The sequence below is a fragment of the Microcaecilia unicolor genome, unplaced genomic scaffold (genome assembly GCF_901765095.1).
Source record: "Microcaecilia unicolor unplaced genomic scaffold, aMicUni1.1, whole genome shotgun sequence".
NCBI lineage: Eukaryota > Metazoa > Chordata > Amphibia > Gymnophiona > Siphonopidae > Microcaecilia > Microcaecilia unicolor.
In genome coordinates, this window is record NW_021963497.1 from 65,132 (window position 1) to 80,346 (window position 15,215).

General features: G+C 44.9%; 1 pseudogene; it reads left to right on the top strand.

The window, feature by feature from the left end:
• The first annotated feature begins 664 nt into the window (after positions 1–664).
• LOC115459369 overlaps positions 665–15,215 on the top strand; it is a 43,103-nt pseudogene continuing 28,552 nt past the window's right edge.

Below are 15,215 nucleotides of genomic sequence, written 5' to 3' on the forward strand. Positions count from 1 at the left end.
TTGTCACATCTCTTTTCAGTTTTATCCCACCATCTTTCCACTTCCCTTAGCTCCTGCCACCCTATCAGATCCTTCTTCATTTTACTAACTTCAGCCGGTTGAGCTTGGTACAAGTTTGCTTTTTTTTTTTTTAATTGTTTTTAAATGAAACCATACTATCCGATGATCACTGGTGCTCAGGTGGACATTAACCTGGACATTACACACACTGTACGCTGCCCCCCCCCCCCCCCCCCCCCCGCTTATGGGACTTTTGTTTGTTTTGTTTTCACAGCTCTGTAAATGCCAGACAATAATGCAGGGCGCAGATCCAACACAGAGGAAAATATTTGAAAAGACATCAGTACATTTCCATAGGCCAGTTGTTTGCACCGTACATTTCACCCAGTGTAAGTAAAAGACCTTCAAGGGCTGTAACTGGGGGCCCTTCTGAGCAGCGGGGCTGGCAGGCTGCCATGGTGTGGGGAGGAGGGGTTGTGTGACCTTCAGCCCGACTGAGCTCAGCTGTGGAGGCGGCACCCTCGCTGAGGGGCTGGTCCGGAATGTAATCCCAGCCTCGCTTCTCATTGGTTGTGGCACGGCCACTACCCCCTTCCTACCCGGACCTGCCTCCTCCACTCCCTCTCCATTCATAGTGCTGTCAACGGCTCAGGAGCCGCCAAAAATGGCAAACCCGGAGTTGCAGAAGCGCCCAAGCAGCATCCTGTGTCTCTTTGACGTGGATGGCACCCTTACTCCAGCCCGACAGGTATTGCCCCTCCTCAACCCCCTCCCCCTCCCCAATACCTCTATATGTCCATACTATGCAGCAGCAGCGGATCCCCTAGAAGAGATTTCCAATTAAGTAGCTTAAAGGCGGATTCGGGGGGTGGGGGGCTTTTCTACTGTTGAATTGCTTAAATTCCCCTTGTGTATCCTGCTTTCTTTGGCTGTTTCTTGGTCTCTTTTCGGTTTCCTTATCTGGGCTTGCAGACAGTTTCCCTGCCCTGCCCTGCCCCTTTGCCACTGGTTGATCAGTCTCCAAGCTGGTTTTTCACTTTTGCTCGCCTCTCTAACCGCAGCTGCAGCAGTGTTTGGACAATGGCAGAGGGACAGATAGACAACCCAGCAGCCGAGTAAGAGAGAAGGGGTAGGAGATAGTGGATTGTCACAAGAAATAACTTTGATGGGGAAGATAATGGGAAGGTAATACGAATCTTTTACCTTATCCTTTAATACAGGTGAAATCATTAAGCAGTAGTCTGTACTGGGGGCAGGTTGGATAGCATTCTTAGCCCCCTCAATCTAAGATGGGGGAGAAAAAGCGGATCTAACATTTGGGGCTAGCAAGGAGAAATGAGCAATTGAAATGGGGCTGCGTTTTCAGAGGCTTTGCTGTTTTAGGCCTGGGAACTCCTGCTTTCCTGGAACTGGTCTTGGCTGGCCAGTGCGCCACTGAGGAAATACATATCTACTCCCATGACATTGGGCTCTGTCAGGATCCTGAGGTGTGCCTCTAATGTGCTCTAATAAGAATTCAGCATTTGATCTCCATACTCCAGTACAAGGGTCAGGGCCGGTCAAACCCAGTAAGCGAGGTAAGCACCGCAGGGGGGCGCCTGCCTTCAAGGGCGCCACTGAGGCGCTGCACCGCCATACCGCACTGCCCTTGGGGGTTTAAATCTTTTATTTACCTCCGTCCCAGCGGCCGCGTCATTTCAAAGCCCTGCCCGTCTCTAGCCTTCCCTCCCTTCGTGAGTTCGTTCCCACAGAGTCCCGCCTTCTGACTTCATTTCCTCGAGGGCGGGACTCTGAGGGAATGAACTCACGAAGGGAGGGAAGGCTAGAGACGGGCAGGGCTTTGAAATGACGCAGCCGCTGGGACGGAGGTAAATTAAAAAAGACTTAAACCAAGCAGGGTGACAAGAAGAAAAGGGGGGATGTTGGGGGGAGAAGAGGGTGGGCAGGTGGCCATAAATGGGAGGGAGATGGGGGCGAAGAAGAATCGCTGGACAGGGGCAGGGTGGGAGAAAAGAGAAAGGAGAAGCTGGGGGGCGCCAACTGATAGTCTGCTGGGGGGCGCCAGAGACCCTAGGACCGGCCCTGACAAGGGTGGGCACAGTAGATCTTACTGGTGTTTGCATATAGTCACCAAAAATTGCAGGTTTTTGATACCTGGTGGGTGGCTCTTATCATAGACCACTCTACTCTTTTGCTTTAGCAGGATTTCTGTATTTTTAATTAGGGGGAGGGGGAGCTGGGTTTAATCTCATAGCTGTGGCCAGATGATCAAGGGTGGAAGGAAATGATGTACCAAGACTTTCCAATGTACTGTAAAACGTGGTTTTAATAAATCAAGTCCCAGACATGTTAACTCAACACAGTCTGTGTTTCGGCTCTACTATGTTGAGTTTACACATCTGGGACTTGATTTATTAAAACCATGTTTTACAGTACATTGAAATGTCTTGATGCATCATTTCCTTCCACCCTTACGTTTGGCACATCAGCCAAATAAATAAATACATCTGGTCACAGATATGAGATTAAGCCTGGCTCCCCCTCCTATGGAAGACTTTTGGTTTTCTCTTTGGGATTTGGACCTTTATTTATTTGGCTCACATCTTTTTCAGTTGTAGCTCAAGGTGAGCTCCATTCAGGTACAGTGGGGTTCTGTCTCTGGGGGACTTAGAGTCTGAGTCTGTACATCAGCTGACTGACGCCCAAAGAGCCACAGTGGGATTTGAACCCTGGCTTCCCTAGGTCTCAGCCCACAGGCTACAGAAGATTTGTCTACAATGCTGGAGGAAAAGCAGGAGGCATAAGGGGAATGAGGTGCCTAAAGAAGCTCTCAGATAGGGCACCAGTCCCCCATTATTGCAAAGACCAAGGGAGCAGCAGATTTAAGGTGAGGATGGATACACATTTGTAATTCTCAGTATCCTTGTGTTGCAAACATGACAGCGTGTCTGCAGAGGGAAGCCATGGAGCTGTGCCAGGACCTGCTGCAGTGCCTCCCTCACCTTTCCTCTACATTCCCTGTCTGCCAAGGCTCCCGCTCTCTGAGATTCACATTCAGGAAACCTCACTGACATAAAACAGTCTGTGTCTGTGTCACTAAAGGAATACAGAGAACACAAAAGAAAATAATTACAAGCAAAGAGAAGACAATTTCAGGAATCTCCAGCTGCCCACTTTTGTCCCTGTCTCTGATTAGGTTTCTTATTTTGTTGCTGTGCTGGCGTTTCTCCTCTTCCTACCAAATTTTTTTTTCTTGTTCATTCTTTTGTGGAAAGTCTTTGGGTTTTCTCTGCTAGTTTTGGGAGGTATGTATCTCTAATGCCTTTGTTTTTGCACAGTGCAATAAAAAATGCATTTGTGTTTCTGTTTCTTCACCATTGCATTGCATGCAGACTCTGGCTTCACGGGGTCTCCAGTTCAATTTTTGTCTGCATCTTTCTGTTTGTAGTCTCTGTGGTCACTTATTCTGTTTTTGGTGAGGCTCTATCTGTGCTGTACTTTGCTTGTGTGACTAAGATGGGGGATTTGAAGCAGTCCAGTCTTCAGCTCCTCATTGGTATTCTAGTATCTGCTGGCCTGCGTTTTCATAGGTAGAGGTTTTGCTGTTTTAGGCCTGGGAGTTGGAAGAATTTTGGTGGTGTAATATTTTCAGGGTTTTGTGTTTCTTCACATAGTGTCTGGCAGGGGAGGGAGTTTATGTCACTGTTCCTGAGGTGAGACCAGCATTTGAATATTCTTTCTGTGTTGCATACTAAAAGGAGAGAATTGGGTTTGCCCTGTACTCATTCTTGGGAGAGTTTGTTTAAGTAGAATGTTTGTTCACAGAACTAGAGGAGCAGGCTGGTCAGATGGTGTTTGACCTGCTCTGGGATTAGGATCTGGCATGAATCTTAATCTGTAACTACTTAAGAATTTTCCCCCTATTTATGTATCTCCTCCCAACCCCCCACCTCACAGGTTGAAGAGTAGTGGGGGAGAGGGGATCTGTCACTGTACCTTTCTGTGGTACAATTTTTGCCACACTCCAGAACAATAGCATAGGCAGATGGCAAATTTTGGGTGGGCACAATTTATTTCTCTCTTCCCTGCTTGCTCCCTCCTGTTCTCCCCCCTCCCATCTCAATTTAAAATACTTAACAATTAAATGCCTTAGCTGGCAGGGATCCCCATGCCCTGCCTGTTGAAGACATCCAAAGCCTGCCATAACTCCCTCCAGACAACCACAGCAGTCAGCAGCGGCTGTCCCAGCCACTGACAAGAGACACTCCATGCATGCTTAGTTCTCTCTTATGAACTGAGCGCTTGCAAAAAGTGAGCAAGTGCCAGCATGGAATGATGCCACTGACTGCACGGTTGGCTGAGGGGGCTTATGGCAGGCTTTGGATGCCTTCAGCTGATGGGGCTTGGGGATCCCTGCCAGCTACACAAACAGTCCACCACTGCTGGAAGGTCCTGAGCTGAAAGTGGATGGGCTGGGCCCAGGCCATCCTGACCCACCTGTGGTTACGCCTCTGCTCTAGAAGAGAAACCCTCCAAAGTGCAGGATCTTAAGGTAGTTGTCCCAGTGAGATTAGCCTCCCTGTCCTAGAAGTATGATCCCGCTTTTGTGCGATTTCTCTTTCTCTTTATGTTCTAGAGGAAAATATACTGTATTTTTAAACCAATGATCTTTTGGGGGGGGGGGGGGAGATGGAGGGTTACTGCCTTCCAGCTTTAAAACTACAGCAGTTATTTGTTTTCATTTTGTTTCCTTATCCCTTCTTTATTGGACATAACTTAATACATTTCTTGATTAGCTTTCGAAGGTTGCCCTTCTTCCTCAGATCGGAAGAAGGGCAACCTTCGAAAGCTAATCAAGAAATGTATTAAGTTATGTCCAATAAAAAAGGTATCATCTTATTTCCTTTTCCATGTTTTATTTTGTTTGATTTCTATTGATAACCTTTAAGAGTGGACTAACACGGCTACCACACCTCTCTACTTATCCCTTCTGAATGAGCAAAGGGTTCATGACAACCCCATGCTGGTGGCTGAGGTTTGAAGGGGTTCTTTACCCAGAGACCAGAGACATGAGCACTGCTCTTTGTCAGAAGGACTCACAGCTGTCCTCCTGTGGGTGGAGGGGTCCTGATTTAGAAAGGGATAGTAGCATATGATCTCCACCATGGAGGTTTGATAACAGGAAGAGAGGACATGAGCCTATCTGGCTCATTATCTGGACTGAAGCCAGTGGGCGGAGTTTGCTGCCATATTGGTCATAGCAAAACAATAGCAATTGCTATTAAAAACAATAGCAAAGTTGTGAGGTTTTTATTATTTTATTAAACCTCCTAGGTTTTGCATTCTCTCTGGTAGGAGGGGATCGGGGGGGGGTTGGGGAGTTTTTGAGGGGTCTGTGAAGGGGTGAAAGTTACATTCAAAATGTATTTGTCAGTGCTCCAGAGCTTGCTTTGTTATTTGCAATGTTGTATTGTGGATTTCAGTGGCGCACCTAGAGATCCACACTGAATTTCAGGCATATTCAATAATAACATGCGTAACTTAATTGGCTCAAACTAATTAGCGTTTATAACAGCACTTAAGAAGTAATAATGAGCACTAATTGGCAAGAATTTGAATTTACACACACAACTCGCTAAGTGTATTCTGTAACGCAGTGCAGCTAACTTCTAACACGTGCAGGCAAAAAGGGGCTTGGTTATGGGGAAATGGATGTTCTAAAATTTACGCATGTAGTTATAGAATATGGCCCAGTGCGCCTAAATCTATGTGCCGGGATTTGTGCCATGTTTTCATTGATGTAAAAGGACGAGCGCAGTTTTAGGCGCTGGGATATTAACTAAGTATTTTCTATATACTGTGTCTAAATCTAGGCACCATTTATAGAATATGCTTAGGCAGAAATGTTTTCCACTCAGATTTTTTAGGCGCTATATATAGAATCCCCCCCCATATGCCTTTATTTTTGCTTATAAGGACAATAAAGATATTTGTACATAAAAACAATAGCAGCTGTGACCACAAAAGAAGCTGGGGTGGGGTGGAACTCTTAACTTTTTCCCCAGCTCGGTGATGTGCTGCCCTGGGGTTACACAGCAATAAACCAAGTCACGGTCCTTTCTCTACCCGGCGTTGAATAAAAGCCTTGGAGCCGGTAACTCACCAAGCTGAGCCCCTGCAGCCGCCTTCTCTCCCTCCTACCCCCACCCCTCAAGGTGCTTGCCGCCTCCCCAGTCGCAGCCTGCTAGCATCCATCTCCCCTGCCACAGTGGTAGGGTGTCCCTATTACCAGCCCCTCGAAATGACATACCAATTATAGTTTAGAACTAATTACTATTCTAACTGATGAAAGGTTATTCCATTCCTCTGTGTAAATCTGTATGCTGCACAAGCCGACGAGTTTCTATAACAGAGATTTAAAATAAATGCTACCAACAAGCATGCGGCAGCGTATAGTTTGTTTTGGTGTCACCAATATGATGGCTGCGGGGGGGGGGGGGGGGGGGGGGGGGAGGGGGGAGACTGCTTCAGCTTTTTGACATCATGCAGTCTCTTGTCTTCATTAAACCACCTTGATCTCCACATTGTGTGCATACCCTGCTGCTAGCCCCATCAGACAGAAGACAACTTCCTGGAGGAGTAGCCTAGTGGTTAGTGCAGTGGACTTTGAGCCTGGGGAACTGAGTTTGATTCCCACTGCAGCTCCTTGTGATTCTGGGCAAGTCACTTAACCCTCCATTGCCCCTGGTACAAAATAAATACCTGAATTATGAAAACCGCTTTCAATGTATTTGCAAAAACCTCAGAAAGGCAGTATATCAAGTCCCATTTCCTTTTCCCTTTTATAGTACAGATCTGAGCAATCATGTGCAGCTCAATGGGGAATAAAAGCCTCCCCCCCCCCCCCCAATCCAGTCCCCATCTCCTCCTCAGGATTCTGGGACTGGAATGTAAAATGAACCTGCTTGGTGGATGCAGCAAAGTTAGCATGAGCCTGATGTAATGAGGTCTAATTAACTGTGGCAACCTCCAAGCACTGTTGTTCCATTACAGACCAGGCAGCAGCACAGCAAACCAGAGCAGTTCTACTACTACTACTACTACTATTTAGCATTTTTATAGCGCTACAAGGCTTACGCAGCGCTGCACAAACATAGAAGAAAGACAGTCCCTCCTCAAAGAGCTTACAATCTAATAGACAAAAATAAAGTAAGCAAATCAAATCAATTAATGTGTACAGGAAGGAGGAGAGGAGGGTAGGTGGAGGCAAGTGGTTACAAGTGGTTACGAGTCAAAAGCAATGTTAAAGAGGTGGGCTTTCAAATCAAATCAGTAAGGCTCTCGCTTCAGTACAATTTGTATTTCATAGCTGATGCTGTTTGTCAAAGCTCCTTCTCCTCAACCACTCCCGCCGTCTTGCATCTTCGTGAAGCAGATGTTGCTCAAGATTTTGTATTTAATTTTTTATATGCTGCCTGCAAACCCAAAAGCTATCCAGGTACAGCAGGCATTTTTCTGTCTCTGTAGGGCTCACCACCTAAGTTTGTACCTGAGGTAATGAAGGATTAAATGACTTGCCCAAGGTCACAAGGAGCTGTAGTGGGCTCCCCTCATTCTCCACCCACTACTCTAACCATTAGGCTACTCCTCCACTCCAGGTATCACACTGAAACATGAAAAACAGATGTAATCCCACATTGTAATGGGGGTTACTAATGCTGGTATGTAGAACTCTCCAAAGTCTCTGGGGAGGGTTTAAAACGTGAGAATCCAGCCCAGGGGATAAATTGCAGAGGAAAAGAGTTTGGGGGAGTGATTGTTAGTTGGGGAGGAGTTAGAGTTAATAAAAAGGATTTCAGTAGGGAACACAGGGTCTTTGGTTGCCTGTACCCTGCCAGGACCCTTGGAGGAGAGGGGGTTCCTGGAGTGACTGAATAAACCTGGGTTGAACTTAAGGAGTCATTGTTACCCCTAACAGTAGCAACTGAGAAGGAGTAAGATGCTCGGGGTGGGTAGTCAGAGCAGGGGAAGCCTGTTCAAGGCCAGGCTGCAGCTCTGAGAAGTGCATTGTTGGAAGTAGGGCAGCCAAAAGGAGAACTGGATTGCCATCAGGATTATTAGGAGCAGGCCTGGATTAATGATAGCCCAAAGGGATGGGTAAAGAACAGGTGGTGCTGTACATATGTAAATGCTGGCAGTTTGCAAAGTAAATCAAGTTTGGAAAGTGGTTGAGGTTGTAATACACAATCTTGAATGAGAAGGATTGCTAAGACAAGTTGATGACTATACAGATGGAGTTATAAAGGGCTGAACTGCCTGTTTCAGAAAGTTAGTAAAGTTGAGTTTTCATTAAAAAGAAAATATTTGCAGCATTGTGTGGTTCTTTGGAGCAGGAGTGAGGACGCTTGCTCCCCTGGACTAGCAGAATGCCCTCAAGAAGCCCCAGCGTTTAGGGTTACCATATGGCTCCAGAAAAAGGAGGACGGATTGAGCCAGCCGGGTTTTACTTCCATTGCTTTCAACCCGGCTGGCTCAATCCGTCCTCCTTTTTCTGGAGCCCTACCAGCGTTACTCCCCATTGCTTCCGGATCTCTATTCCAGCCAGTGTTGACACCAGTGACTGTGTGAGTTGGAGAAACTGAGTGGAGAGACCCATAGAAGTTTCTGTTTTGTGACCCAGGTCTAAAGCAGGTGGAGGGGGGGGGGGGTGTCCAGACCTCCTGGAACTGAACTAGTGCTGGGAGTGAGACCCAGATTACTCAGAGATATAGCATCAACCTTTAGAGACAGGGCACTCAGAAGAGAAAATGGCAAAAGATGTTTTGTTTTTTTTAATCATAAGAGCCATCTTTTGAAAACAACTGACGTGCTAAACTCAGTGTAAATTAGCCCTCCCTGTACACAGTGAAAGTGTTTGTTCAATATTGAGAGAGTAAGGGCCCACTGCTGATTCCTATGTTTTTTGTTGAAAATATATATAAAAAATGATTTAAAAATATACATCACACAAAAACAAAGACTAAACAGAGAAATAATCCCCTCAACCAGGCTGTGGAACAAACATATTGATATTTTAAAGCCTCCATTTGACACACTTAGAGTGAGGCAACATATAACATGTTTTATTTCCTGTGGCTGCATGGTATGAAACGTTAGCAGTTGATGTACAATTAAATAATTAGGATATTCTGATGTGATTCAGTACTTTGGGAGCAAGCTGTAATTCAGGTGGGGCTGAGTGTTTTCCTGGCAGCATTAAGTTGTTCCTTGTTAAGTTTGCAAACTGCCTTCCTCTTTCCTGAGGGCTTGCAGCCTGGGTGAACGCTGTGGCAACCATGCACAGGGTTGGGCTTGAATGAGTCGTCCTTCTCTCATACTAATCTGGGGTTTGCCCCTTCCCTTATACCTCCCCTCCCGCCTACTCTTGACAGAAGAACTTCCTCTGACCTTGAGAAGTATGGATATGGACTCTCCCCAAACTTGATCTAGTTTAAGGTGGCTGTTTGGGTGCTGGAATGCAATTAGTCCAGAGAATACTGCGGCTCAGTTGTGACTTCACTCTGTGATTCATCAGCACCTTTTCTTCTGCTACTGTTCTTGACATTACCACCTTTTACACCAGCCACAAGAGCAATCTTGTCTTGTCAAGAATTTTGGTGATCTCTCAGTCAGACGGTTGTATCCGCTGAAACACAGCCCGTGTCGGGTCAAGTGTGTCAGTGCATCTTTTCTAGCAATAAAGGTGACGGTACTCAGATGCTAGGCCACCCTTCAAGGGTGGGGTGATCACTGAGGGACCCACCCCACAATAGCTAGGCCCCCTGCAACCAGTCACAGAATCTATGACAAGGCAGAATTGGTGTGTAGAGCCTGAACTTGTTCATTAAAACTTGGGGTCCATGGGTCAATTTTAGCAGACAATGGAAAAGGTGTCGGTACTCAGTACCCCCTCAAACAAAGCCCTGCTGGTACCTTCAATAAAGTATTCTAAGCAACATTCCCTGCGTTGGTTGATCTTTGTGTCAACTTCTACTTCACCTTGGTTGGACTGGCTTTTCCATAGAGATCCTCTCCTCGTTTGCTGCTTTGTCGTTAGCGGCATGGGCAGTTTAGGGGTGTTCCTAGAACTTATATGGGTATTAGAATTCAAGCAGTTAGGTGCAAGCATTTACATCAGCCATTGAGCTAGTGTAAGTGCTGACTCCTGAAGTTAGTCTAGTATTCTGTCATGTCAGTAATGTGTGAAAAACTACAGATAAAAGAATTTCAATGACAGGCTCATGGGGAAAGGGGAAGGGGGTGGGAGTGAGAAACAGGAAGGTGTGAACAGAAGGTGACAAAACAGTATAATTTTATGATTTATAAGGTGATGGGAAACGCAGATCTCTGTTAAAACCTCTTTTGCCGGGGCCAAAATTTCATCATCTTATCCTAAAAGGTCTTACACTCCTGGATTATTTTAAAGTTTTCTACAGGAATGTAAGGCTTTTGAAGTTAAGATGATGAAATATTTTGGTGTTCTCTCAGGCAGAGGGTTGTATCTGCTGAAACACAGACTGTGTTGGGTCAAGTGTGTCAGTGTGTTTTTGGGACTTGATATACTGCCTTTCTGTGGTTTTTGCAACTACATTCAAAGAGATTTGCATATTATATACAGGTACTTATCTATCCCCCCTTCAATCCATTCAGAACTCTGCTGCGCGTCTTATCTTCCGCCTAGACCGATATGCTCATATCACCCCTCTCCTCAAGTCACTTCACTGGCTTCTGATCAGGTACCGCATACAGTTCAAGCTTCTCCTACTAACCTACAAATGCACTCAATCTGCAGCCCCTCACTACCTCTCTACCCTCATCTTCCCTTACGCTCCTACCCGTAACCTCCGCTCACAGGACAAATCCCTCCTCTCAGTACCCTTCTCCACCACCGCCAACTCCAGACTCCGCCCTTTCTGCCTCGCCTCACCCTATGCTTGGAATAAACTCCCTGAGCCCATACGCCAAGCCCCTTCCCTACCCATCTTCAAATCCTTGCTCAAAGCCCACCTCTTCAATGTCGCTTTCGGCACCTAACCATTGTACCTCTATCCAGGAAATCTAGACTGCCTCAATCTTGATTGACTGCACTTTTTGTCCTTTAGATTGTAAGCTCCTTTGAGCAGGGACTGTCCTTCTTTGTTAATTGTACAGCGCTACATAACCCTGGTAGTGCTTTAGAAATGTTAAATAGTAGTAGTAGTTAAGTGGCTTGCCTGGAGTCCCAAGGAGCTGTAGTGGGAATTGAACCCAGTTCCCCAGGATCAAAGTCTGCTACACTAGCCACTAGGCTACTCCTCCACTCCACATCAAAGCTCTGGGTTTCCAGTTGGCTTATAGACCATAAAATTATACTGCTTTGTTACCCTCTGATCACCCAACCATCTCTCTCTGTACCTCACTTCCATCTCCCCACCTTTACCTTTCCCTGTGACACTGTCATTGGAATGCTTTATAGTTCACTTATATACAGTACAGTCTCGATTGTCCAATGTAAATGGGACCAACCTGTTGTCAGATAAGTGAAAAGTTGGATAATACAGAAAAGACTGCATAGACCCCTCAAGCAAAGCATAAACAAAGGCACAGAGTTCCCAATTTTCATTATTAACAACACTATAGCACATTCTGCAGCATGATTGTAGCCCTAAAACATCATTACTGTATATCTGCTTATTCTAAAAAGAGTTTTAATAGAAATAAACGTGACAATGTCACCGGGGGTGGAGGAGTTTGATGGAAATGCTGGATGGTCAGATTAGCGAAGGTCGGAGACTGTACTGTATTCTGATATTGTCATCTGTTGCTCATTCCTAACCTGAGGAAGAAGGTTGCAGCCTTCAAAAGCTAATAAAAAATGTATTAAATTAGTCTAATAGAAAAAGGTATCATCTTATCTTGTTTTTTTTATTTGATTAATTTCTATCTATTACCTTAAAGTGGACTAAAACGGTAACCCTATTATTTTATCCAAGAGGTACTGAGGAAACGTACCCATCTTTTACATTCATCCCTGATAGTGTTAGTACAAATAAGGATCTTTTTCTTGAAGGACCAGAAGGGGGAGAACTGTGTTATTTTGCAGACTGTACATCTCCCTTTTAAAATTGCGCCTTCTTGCAGCTTTGGGATAGGGGAAATATCCCTGCATAGCTGTGGGTGAAGTCTTACAGCACCAGATCATAAGCTTGGCTCTGATTGGCCTAAAAGCTCACAAGTAAAAGGGAAACTGCCTGCTCAAAAAAACATGGAATTAAGCTGGTGGGGGTAGCTGGAAATTTGTTGCAATGATCCTAGGGAGAAGAAAAGGGGTCGTTGTCTCCAGAAAACAAGCAAACAGAAAATTTCTAGCAAAAATTCTGATTGTTCTTAATACATTTGAAAGCTGCATTCAATCCAAGAGCATTTCTGCAGTGCCTCAGTAGAAGATCCAGTGCAAGTCTCTCTTGCTGTATCTTCATTTTATTTTTCAGGTTTGTTGCCAATGGGAAGGTAGATTAGGGCCAACATCCTGTTTTTAAATGTGCCCTGTAGACAGAATATGATTTTGCTGAGGTTGCAGAGAGGGGGCAGTGTGGGGGAGGGGAGCGATTCTTGCCTTCTGTCTTCCTCATGTCAGTCATGCAGGGGGAAGGCTTCAGCTTTCACCCTATGTCTCCCATATCATTGTGCAGTTCCTTCCTCCGCCACCGCAGAATATTCTACTCCTCTTGCACCTACCAGACATTTTGGTCCTTTGGAATTCACCTTCAGCCCTCTCTAAATTTAGCAGGGCAAACAAGTCATAAAAGCTACTTAGAGCAAAGAACTCCAGAGCCAAAGAGCAAAGGCATAAAAATAAAATGTGTCGCCTGATATGCTCCAAACACTGGTATATCTGTGTAATATAAACAGGAAAACCCCGCAGTTCTCCTTGTCATCATGGGTAAGTCACTTAACCCTCCTCTGCCTCAGGTATACATTTACCCCCCTGTTTACTAAGCTATGCTAGCGGCTGCCGTGCACTAATAATAACACAGTGAATGGGCTGTGTCAGCATTGCCATGCGGCTTAGTAAACAGGGGGATAAACCCTCTGGGGACAGAGAAATACCTACTGTACCTCAATGTAATTCATCTTGAGCTTCTATTGAAAAAGCTGAGAGCAAAATCCAAATAAACTGGACAGCCTGGATATCAATGGGTTGTTTTCTGCTGTCCTCTCCTATGTTACTCTCAATGACCATATAGCATGCCTAGACTATGAAATGGTTAACCAACAGAACCAGGTACAAAGCCATGAAAGCCAAAGTCAGGAGAGAGATGCAGCTGTGCAATATACAATCAAAGACCTTGAGACAGAGAAGTACACTGCTCAGAATTGCCATCCCCCCCCCCTTTAACATATAAGTGTAAAACATTTCAGAAAGCCAGATCTACTTTTAGGATAAAATATTTTCTTTAATAGCAAAGCTGCCTTTAGATCCATTCAATCCTTTTGAGATTGAAAACACATTGGATTGGCATAGTCAAATGTACTTTTTATATGATTTAACTAGATTAAGAGTGATCTTAAAAATGCATAGAAACTTTCCTAAGTAAGTGAAAACTACAAATATTTAACCATGTGAACATTTTTTAAGCAATATTGACTGAAATCTTTAGAAAGGAAAGGTGCAGGAGGTGGTGAAACTTTCACAAATATTGAAGATGCTTTTTGGGAGTTGTGGTTTGAATGCTAGTTGATGTACTTGCATTGTGTAAAACTGAATTCTCTGGAGGTTCTGATACCTTTCATTGGACTATCATGAAAATTATGCAGAAAGTTATAGTAACTGAGGTTCTGAAATCAAAAAGGTGCCTTCTTCAGATGAAGGAAGCGTGTCTACCCCTTGAATAAGCACTGAAGAGCAAAAATTAACACTGTAGGCAGTGTTAGATGTTGAGTGGTGATTTGACTAGCATTAGCTGGCAGAAGCTTAGTGTCAGGAATATCAGAAATGTCCTCATCAGAACTACTACTGGTGCTGGAAGGTTCCAGTGTCTTGATTTGGGTTGCTCACTTTATTTATTTTATAAACTTATTTAATTTTTTTTCAAACTCATACAATGATCTAACGCTCAGTTGGTTCTTTCGTGTGTCAGTCCATATTTCAGTATATAACAGTGAAGGGAGGTAGGGTCAGTCCTTTTAGAGTATAACAACAGATGGGTCTAGTATGAAATGGGCAAAACTTTGGGTCTGTGGGCTATACTGGAGGCCCAGTCAGGGTGGGTCTCTGAGAGGGGTGATCCCAATATCCCTGGGACATCAGAGGAGCAGGGGGGAGAGGCCTGTTGATATCACTTTCAGCCACAGACTTATTCACTCTAGTAACGCATTTATCATCAATTTACATTTCTTGGTCAAGTAACCAAGATTGAAAGAGGTCTTAAGAAAAAAAGTATATACATGGAATATATTTTTTAAATGATAGTTACGTTGGTTAGGCGGCATCATATTCCTCTCTCTGATTTCTGTACTGCTTTGCCGATTAGATTATTGCAATACCCTATGTTGTGGTCTTCCCTTAAAGCTTTACAGATGGTACAAAGCCCCTTTGTTAGATTATTGGCCCACCGTGGTCCGTGAGAGAATATGTTGCCTGTGTTAGCAGATCCACACTGACTTTTTTACCCAGAAGACTATTAAGATCTGTTGTTTGATTCATTGTGTTTTGCATGAGGGGAGTCCTACACTGTGATTTTGGCCACACTCGTAGATCTACTGAGACCAGTTTTCTTTGAATCCTTCCAGTTTGTCTGCTGAGGCTGGCCACTACTCAGAAAATGGCTCTCTGAGGCAGGGCTTCTGGAATGCTCTTCCTAGCTAGTTGAGAATGGGATTGAATTATTTGAGGTTCAATAAACAATTGAAAACATTATTATTTTCTCAAGCATTTGGGGGGCCTTTTTACTAAAGGGTTGCTGCGTGGCAACCCAGTACCACCGCCGGCCCAATGCGGCCCCTGGCAGTAGTTCAGTCTTGAGTGTGCGCCATTTCCGACGCTACAGAAAATAATTCCATAATTTCTAGCGTGGTGCTAACCTGGTGGAAGCCCTTATCGCCACCTCAACAGGTGGCAGTAAGTGCTCCCCCCCCCCTGCATGGCCACACGGTAAGAGTAATCTTACTGCATGTCCATGTCTTTTTTAGGGACT